This window comes from Benincasa hispida, unplaced genomic scaffold, assembly GCF_027475165.1.
Source record: "Benincasa hispida cultivar pf3 unplaced genomic scaffold, pf3_genome.v1.1 HicScf941, whole genome shotgun sequence".
Lineage (NCBI taxonomy): Eukaryota > Viridiplantae > Streptophyta > Magnoliopsida > Cucurbitales > Cucurbitaceae > Benincasa > Benincasa hispida.
In genome coordinates this window covers 18559-28238 of record NW_028327088.1, presented here as the reverse complement: position 1 = coordinate 28238, position 9680 = coordinate 18559, and the positions used below count along the sequence as shown (strand labels likewise).

Below are 9680 nucleotides of genomic sequence, written 5' to 3'. Positions count from 1 at the left end.
GATATTTGGAATTGTTTGGTGAACCGGGCATTGTTATATAGAGATATTGAACAAAGGGATTTTCGTTTTGCTTGGAAGATGTGAAGTCATTATTGCAAAATCATGGCAGTGGAAGACGAGAAGGCATCGTTGGGTTGGAAAACTAAATTCAAATAAATCAAGGTCCTTTAATTAACTTGCTTTTGTTATATCTATCATCTACTCCTCTTTCAATTTTTGGTTTTAACAACTTAAACTTAATATGTTTTCAACCTTTATTTACACTTTTAATTTCACATGAAGTGTTGGAAATTTTGTTAAACCCCCTTTGATGTAAAATATTTATTCATGAAGAACATTTTTTATCAGTGTTGTGTCGGTGTGTAATTAATTTGTAATCTCAAAACTAAGTGTTCAATAAAATTACCTTGGTGGTGATATGGACAACGACACTCCAACTATATCCACAATGGTCCAATATGGTCCACTTTAGGCACAAACCCTCGTGGTTTTGCTTTCAGTTTCACTCCAAAAGACCTCGTACCAATGGAGATAGTTATCCCCTTATATACCTATAATCCTCCCCTTATCCACTAGAAGAAATTTGGGCTTCAATGTCGGTTGAAAATAGTACTATCGGATGTATTATGTCGGTTGAAAAAAATACTATCGGATGTATTATGTCGGTTGAAAAAAATGGATCTTCAATGTCGGTTTTAAACCGACATTGAAGATGGCCTACAATGTCGGTTTAAAACCGACACTGAAAGCCTCCCTTTTTTTAAAAAAAAAAAATTTATCAAAATTTTCATTTCCCTCTCGCGCGCATGCGCCCTAAATTTCATCTCTCAGCTCTCTCACTTTACCAAAAGTACTGCAACCCTCGATCGGCCGTTTGCCTACCCAAACAAACTCTTTCCTCTCTCAGTAGCTGTTGGTCGGCCGTTTGCCTTCAGGTGGGGTTGTCTTCATCGGGCGGTCATCGAAAACGAGCTCATCATCTAAGCTTCTCCATCGTAGGTATATTTGAACAACATTTTCGTTTGCCTTCAAGTGGGTTTGTCTTCCTCTGTCATTTGATAGTTGAATATTTGAACAATATTTTCTTTTGTCATCGAACCTAATAACCACCAAAAGAGCAGCTTGTCTTGTTGTATCCATTTGAGAAATTTTGGGTTTATCTTCTTCAGAGCAGATTCATAAAGTTTGGGTTTATCTTCATCTAAAACTTCTTTGGCAAAAAATTCATCTGTTTAGCCATTCAATCTCAAACTTCATTAGACGGTGCATTGTTACACAAACAACAGTGTCATGAATCACGATGAATAAAAGAAAGGCTAGACAAATGTTCTAAAAATAGTCGAACCAAGAACACCAATGTGTTATCCATGTTTATGTTGCTTTCTTCAAGGCATTAGAGATTGGTTGAACTCTCTCCCTCCTTGAAGAGTCCTTTCATCCTCTAAATTTCATAAACGTCCTTGAATCTCAATGGCATATACAACCTAGTAGTTGTTCTGTTACTCATCCACTATATATTCTGGAAACTTTCATGTGTTTACATTTACTAATTTACAAATGGTTTAATAACTCTTTATATCTGACCAATCCATCTTTTGATCCTCTATCTTGTTGTTATTCAAGTTGAGCAATATGGTTCCTATATAAGAAAATAAGAAATTAAGGCACTGATTATCTTGCACTTTAGTAAGCAACATTATTTTCGTTAATCTTTTGTAGCTTCGTGCAGTAGGCCTTTTTTCTCTTCCGTCGATCTAATTTATACGTAACGTGGTTAATGGTTCATGCTTGTCATCTCCATATGTTACTGTTTAGAGTCCTTACCTCCCATTGGCTTTAGCTTAGAATTCACTGCCAGTTGTTGTGTGGTGTTGAGTGAAGTTTTTCATTTGTTAGGTTCAAGTTTGATGTGTAAGGCTAAATTTTGATTCTTGGAGATTTGGAAGGAAGATAGGAAGATTGCATTAGACGTGTTTTAAGAAGGTTGACAAGTGGAGAAGGTGCACCCAACACAAAAAGGACTTCATAACAACATTAATAATAAGGACAAGGTAATATCTATAAGATGCTTATCTTAAAAGTCTAGTTGTTCTAAATTTGTTGAAGTTGCATATTTTTCAATCATAATTTTATGCTTTTAAATTTTCCCTTGTTATTTTTTATTTTTTATTTTTTTGTAGATTAAGTTGCATATTTTATAATCATGGATAAGTCATGGATGAAAATGAATAGAATGTCAGCTGAGTATGGTTTAGGGGTCGAGGTGTTTATTAAAAATGGTCTACAACATTCAAATATACCGAATGTCATGAGTTGTCCATGTTTGAAGTGTGTTAATGCAAAGACTCTAGATGTGAACAAAATAAGAGAACATTTATTTTTTAATGGTATAGATCAAAGTTATTAGAAATGGATTTTTCATGGTGAATCATTATCGATTAAGAGGAACAATGTGTCTACTAATGAAAGAGACGAAGCTGATGAGGATGATGTTGATGTTGATGACACAATTGGAATGTTTGAGGCTGCATACAATAACTATTTTAGTGGAAAATCTGATAATTTTGAAGAATTATTAGATGATGCGAAGAAACCATTGTACCCAAATTGTAAAACATTTTCCAAAATATCTACATTGATAAAGTTATATAATTTAAAAGCTAAATTTGGATGGAGTGATAAGAGTTTCACTGAGTTGTTGGAATTAATTCATGACATATTACCTAGTCCTAATGAAAATCTAACTTCTACTTATGAAGCAAAAAATATGTTGGGTACTCTTGGAATGAAGTACGAGAAGATTCATGCATGCAGAAATGATTGTTACTTGTTTAGAAAAGAACTCTCTAATGCAAATGTATGCCCCATTTGTAGTACGTCAAGATGGAAGCTTCAAAAAAATTTAAACGAAAGGGCTAAGAATATCCCAACAAAACTCATGTGGTATTTCCCCCCAATTCTAAGATTTGAAAGAATGTTTCGAAGTAAAGAGACAACAAGTTTATTGACGTGGCATACTAAAAAAAAAAAGAAACATATGGTTTATTAAAACATCCCAAAGATGCCCTATTGTGAAAAAAATAGACAATTTGTGACCAAAGTTTGGGTCAGAACCTAGAACTCTTTGTCTTGCTCTTTCGACAGATGGGGTAAATCCACATGGAGATCTGAGTAGTGGATATAGTTGTTGGCCAGTGATGTTAGTGATGTACAATCTACCTCCATGGTTGTGCATGAAGCGAAAATTTTTTATGTTAACTGCACTAATATATGGTCCTAAACAACCAGAAAATGACATAGATGTTTATTTAGCTCCGTTAGTAGATGACTTAAAAAAACTTTGGAAAGATGGGGTAGAATGTTACGATGCATATAAAGAACAACGTTTCATGCTTAAAGCCATTTTATTATGGACCATTAATGATTTTCCTGCGTATGGTAACTTGTGTGGTTGTACGGTTAAAGGATATCATGTATGTCCAATTTGTGGAGAGAATACTTCATCCACTTATTTACCAAAAGGGAAGAGGATGGCATATCTCGGGCATCGCAAGTTTCTATCCCGCCATCATCCATATAGGAAACAAAAGAAAGCTTTTAATGGCGCATAAGAATTAGAATTTGGTACAGAACCATTGAGTGGGGAAGAAATTCTTGCAGAAACAAGTAAGTATCAATATTCATTTGGTAAGAAAAATATCAAAGAAAAGAACAGTGGAGATAACACTTCAACTTATTGGAAGAAAAAATCTATTCTTTTCGAGTTAGAATATTGGAAGTATCTTGACGTGCGACATTGTTTAGATGTGATGCACATTGAAAAGAATGTATGTGCAAATCTTATTGGCACATTGCTTGATATTCCTGGTAAAACAAAAGATGGAATAAAGACTCGATTAGATTTGGTGGAATTGAACATTAGATCAGAGTTAGCCCCTCAAGTAGGAGAGAAAAAAGTCCTTTTACCTCCCGCATGTTATACATTAACACGAACTGAGAAATTGAGTTTTTGTAAGGTACTATCAAAAATTAAAGTACCTGAAGGCTATTCATCGAACATTCAAAGTTTAGTGTTGCTCACAGATTTGAAACTTTACGGACTTAAGTCTCATGACCATCACGTTCTTATGCAACAATTATTACCGGTAGTCATTCGTGATATTTTACCCAAACATGTAAGACTTGCAATTACTTGCCTATGCTTCTTCTTTAATGCTATATGTTGCAAGGCGATCAATTCATCTCAGTTAAAGGCAAAAGGATATCGTTGTCACTTTATGCCTCTTAGAGAAGTATTTTCCTCCATCATTCTTCACAATAATGGTACACCTTGTAGTGCATCTCGTAAGAGAAGTTGAGTTTTGTGGACATGTTTATTTGAGGTGGATGTATCCTTTTGAACGATACATGAAAGCGTTGAAAACTTATGTACGAAATAGAAATCGACCAGAAGGATGTGTTGGAGAAAATTATATTGTTGAAGAGACTATAGAGTTTTGTTCTGAGTTCGTATATGGTGTTAATTCTATTGGGCTAAACTCATCAACAAAGAAAGCGAATTCAAACATTGATAGAGCATTGTCAGCTGCTTCTTTTATCAGATTGAGTAAGGATGAGTTGAATCAAGCTCATCTTTATGTCCTTCAAAATGTAAATGATGTGCTTTCTTACGTCGAGTATGTAGATCTTCATCTTATTCTTGTTTTAGGTTACTTGATTATTCAATAATCTACTAACTTTGTCATTTATAATAGGCAACATATGAATATTTTATCTAAGCTCAATTCTGTTAAAAATAAAAGTAGAAAGTGGCTTCAAGAAGAGTATAATCATACATTCAGTCGGTGGTTATGTACATGGATAATCTCTAGAGACCTACTATTTGATGTATAATTAAATGTTAACTACTAAAATTTATGAAATATATCGTAGGTTGCACTAGCTCTCGAAGTACCCAAAAATTCCATATTGCCTTCTTTGAGATGGGTAGCTAATGGACCTTGTCCAACTATAGCAAAATATTCTAGTTTTGTGGTTAGTGGTTACTACTATCACACAAAGAATCGCGATGATGTTAGGAGGGTTCAAAATAGTGGAGTTAGTATAATGGCTACCATAATGCAAGTCTCTAGTGCTAAGGATGAAAGATCCATCATGTCAGATATGACCTTTTATGGTGTAATACAAGAAATATGGGAGCTTGACTATCATGGATTATCATTTATTTTGTTCAAATGTAATTGGGTTGAGAATAGAACTGGAGTGAAAACAGACGAGTTTGGGTTTATTCAAACTTTTTGATTGTGTAGCGGTATGTTTTCTAAACTTTTAATTCATGTGCATAGTAGTTTATTAGTTTATTGTTTAACTACTTTTTCATTGTGCAGATGTCATTCAATGTGGACTATAAGTCCAAACATTGTATACTAATGTCTGCATCTAGGAAGCATTGGGTACGGATAAGTAAGAAAAAAAAGAAAAGTAATAAAAGAAAAGAGAATTGGTGGGGACGTGTTAGAGGAATGAGTGATTTTGTTTCCCATTCTCAATATTTCAAATTAGTAAAAACCAAAGTCTTTATGAGCCAAGAAATCGAAGGAGGCTCTAGTCCAAATCATCAGTCCAAATCTCATTCGTCCAAAAGAACTCATAGCAAACAATCTCATCAGTCCAAATCATCTGTTGGAAGTGTTGCACTAAGTGCATCTGAAGAAGATACTGAGAAGATGTCTAAAGAAGATTTGGAGGTTATTTATTTATTGTGACTTTTAAATTTTAATCATATTGTACGTGCTTAACCATGCATGACATAAGTTCTTTTAAATTTGTTAAGGGGACACCATGCCACTTGGCTATAGGAACTATAGATAATATTGTTGCAGTAGCCACAACATTTGATGATGATGTGTCATGCTTAACTGTTAAAGTTCTTATTGACATTGTCATTGGAGAAGATTTGCCTATACCAATTCCTGTAAAACATAAAATAGAGTCCTTAAATCAAGCAATGGGCAACTTCGTAAAATGGCCTCATGAACTTGTAGTTATGGTTGATGAGAAAAAAGTATGTCTCTTTTTCAGTATATGAGTTTGGTTATTTATTATTTTTCCTACTTTGAATTTTTGTAACTTTGGTTATGGTAGGACCATTCAACAATTAAGAGCTTCAGTCAGTCCTCCAAATATACTGACACCAATGGTACCATCAAATTATTGAACGGACATGTCATGCATAACATGAACGATGTAGACATGATCCGTATCACTTTGGACGAACATATATTTGGAAGAAGCAAATTTATTTATTTAGGCCGCGATGATCTGATCCAATATTGCAATATGGTTGAAATAGACTACATGTGTATTTTGACATACATTGCGTAAGTATTACTCATTTAGATTCACTCACATATACTTTGTTTCATGTTTAAATAATAACTTTTACTTTATTTAGGTATCTTTGGGATGAATGTGGTCATGATATTACGAAGAAGTTTTTTTATAATTGGTCAAGCAAGAATATCATCACATGTAAGTCTCAAGATATCCGATCCAGAAATTTAGCCAATCAACTAGAATTGACTAATTTAGACCAATAAGTTCTTAAGTTATTTTTAATTTGCATTATAAGCGTACTAATATTTCAAAATTGTTGCTTATTATAGTTATCATTGGATATTGATTGTAATCAATCTACAAGAAAATTGTGTTTATATTTTGGATTCTCTTCAAAGCAAGGTTCAAGAGGATTTTCATGGAGTTATAAATATGTAAGTGTAATTGAACTTTCTTAACTCTTAATTGAAGTATTTATGTTTAACTAATTTTTTTAAACTATTTAGTGGATTGAAAACATGGCAAGCCAAGCACGATCTCCAACACTATCGGTCTTCTCCAAAATGGAAATCTGTAAAGATAAATTTATATTCATTTTTTAACAATTATGTTCATTCGACTTCTTTATAACAATTTAACAATTGTTTTCAGCTTTATATGCAGTGCCCTCGTCAATTAGATTCTGTAGAATGTGAGTACTATGTACAAAAGTATATACACGAAATAGTGCATAATCCTACTACTCCCATTACTAGCCTCGTATGTAAATTATTTATTTTTTATATAGTGTTAGCTTTAATTTAATAAATGGATGTAAACTTATGTTGAGTTTATCTTTTTTTTTTTTCCTTTTTGTAGTTCAATACAAAAGATGCATATACGCAAGGAGAGATCGACGTCATTCAGACCCAATGGGCAAGTTTTATTGGCCGATTTGTGTAAGGATGTAATTCTTGTTTTTTTGTCTCAATAGAATTTAAATGCTAGCTTAGAATGAATTTGTGGATAAATTCATAGGTGGAAGACATGATCTGTTTATTATTGGAAGCTGTATTATGATATTATGATTCTTGTTTATTCATGGAATTAGTACTACTTGATATTTGTGAATGAGAGAAATGATGGCTTTGGTGTAAGTATTCTATGAAAGTCTGGTTCTTGTATTGTGATTTTTGTTTGTGGATAAATTCATAGGTGGAAGACATGATTTATTTATTATTGGAAGCTGTATTTATGGTATTGTGATTCTTGTTTATTCATGGAATTAGTACTAGATATTTGTGAATGAGAGAAATGATGGCTTGGTGTAAGTATTCTATGAAAATCTGGTTATGGTTGGCTTGGTGTAAGTATTCTATGAAAGTTTGGTTCTGGTATTGTGATTCTTGTTTGTGGATAAATTCATAGGTGGGAGACATGATCTATTTATCATTGAAAGCTGTATTTATGGTATTGTGATTCTGGTTTATTCATGGAACTAGTACTAGATATTTGTGAATGAGAGAAATGATGGCTTGGTGTAAGTATTCTGTGAAAGTCTGGTTCTAGTTGGCTTGGTGTAAGTATTCTATGAAAGTCTGCTTCTGGTATTGTGATTCTTGTTTGTGGATAAATTCATAGGTGGAAGACATGATCTGTTTATCATTGAAAGTTGTATTTATGGTATTGTGATTCTGGTTTATTCATGGAACTAGTACTAGATATTTGTGAATGAGAGAAATGATGGCTTGGTGTAAGTATTCTATGAAATTTTGGTTCTGGTTGGCTTGGTGTAAGTGTTCTATGAAAGTCTGGTTCTGGTTGGCTTGGTGTAAGTATTCTATGAAAGTCTGCTTCTGGTATTGTGATTCTTGTTTGTGGATAAATTCATAGGTGGAAGACATGATCTGTTTATCATTGAAAGCTGTATTTCTGGTATTGTGATTCTGGTTTATTCATGGAATTATACTAGATATTTGTGAATGAGAGAAATGATGGCTTGGTGTAAGTATTCTATGAAAGTCTGGTTCTTGTATTGTGATTCTTATTTGTAATTCATAGGTGTATCTGTTTATTATTGATAGTTGTATTCATGGTATTGTGATTCTGGTATTGTGATTCTTGTTTATTCATGAAATTAGTACTACTTGATATTTGTGAATGAGAGAAATGATGGCTTTGTTGTAAGTATTCTATGAAAGTCTGGTTTTGGTATTGTGATTCTTGTTTGTAGATAAATTCATAGGTGGAAGACAAATATTGATGAGTATATGTAATGGATTGGAAATATTGATTCTTGTTTGTGGATATATTCATAGGTGGAAGACAAATATTGATGGGCTCGCCATGCAATTTTTTTTATACTATTTAATATAAAACAATGACGGACATTTCCTGACCCAACACGAGACATATAATGTCGTTTTTAACTTATTTGACCAAAAAAATTTATTTGGCAACGAAATTTAAAAAAAAAAACGGATAGATTCGGGCTTCAATGTCGGTTAAGAATTAAAAAAAAAACAGGCTTTAATGTCGGTTGCAAGACTTTCAATATTGAGACTTTCAATCTCGGTTGCAACCAACATTGAAGGTTGTAATATTGGTGCTACTGAAGATCTTTAATGTCGGTTTAAAACCGACATTAAAGGCAATCGACATTAAAGACCTTTAATAACACTACCTTTAATGTCGGTTGCCAACCGACATTAAAGGCCGAATTTCTTCTAGTGATCTAACCAATATGAGACTTTGATTGCATTCCCAACAGATAGTGATGTCATTGTAGATGCATAGAATTTTGACAAAATATTGAAGGATAATTGTTCCACTTTGAAAAATGGAAAGACAGTGATCAACTTTGAATGAAGGGTGATCAACCACATAAAGCAACAGAACATATAATGAAAAGATAAAATAAGACATAAATCTGGTAACCTAATTGGTGTAAATACCCATTTGTGGGTTAGAGAGCGCAAGGAAAGATAATTTTATTAATAAATAGATTACAATGTGTATTTATAAACAGTACAACTTCTACAGTGATATTAGTATAAGAAAACTTAGATTCCCCCAAAGTGTGAGACTCCCTTAAAAGGATTTATTTATTCTTTCCTTATTTCAAATAAAACTACTTCATTCGGTATACTTAGGTTTCTCTTAAGTGTAAAAAATCTTTCTCAATAAAAGACAATGCTTCACAATGATCAAGAGAAACACAAGCATAGTTTATCAAACATGTAGTTGTTAATAGATATAAAAATGATATGATAAATAGTAAATATTTATAGGTGATAAAAATGGTCACAAATTCAAATAATATATATATGGGATCAAACTACAAACCTTATGGTCATTAACATATT

General features: G+C 32.8%; 1 pseudogene; it reads left to right on the top strand.

Moving 5' to 3' along the window:
• Window positions 1-3743: 3743 nt before the first annotated feature.
• LOC150029760 (uncharacterized) lies at window positions 3744-5301 on the top strand (annotated as a pseudogene).
• Window positions 5302-9680: the final 4379 nt, after the last annotated feature.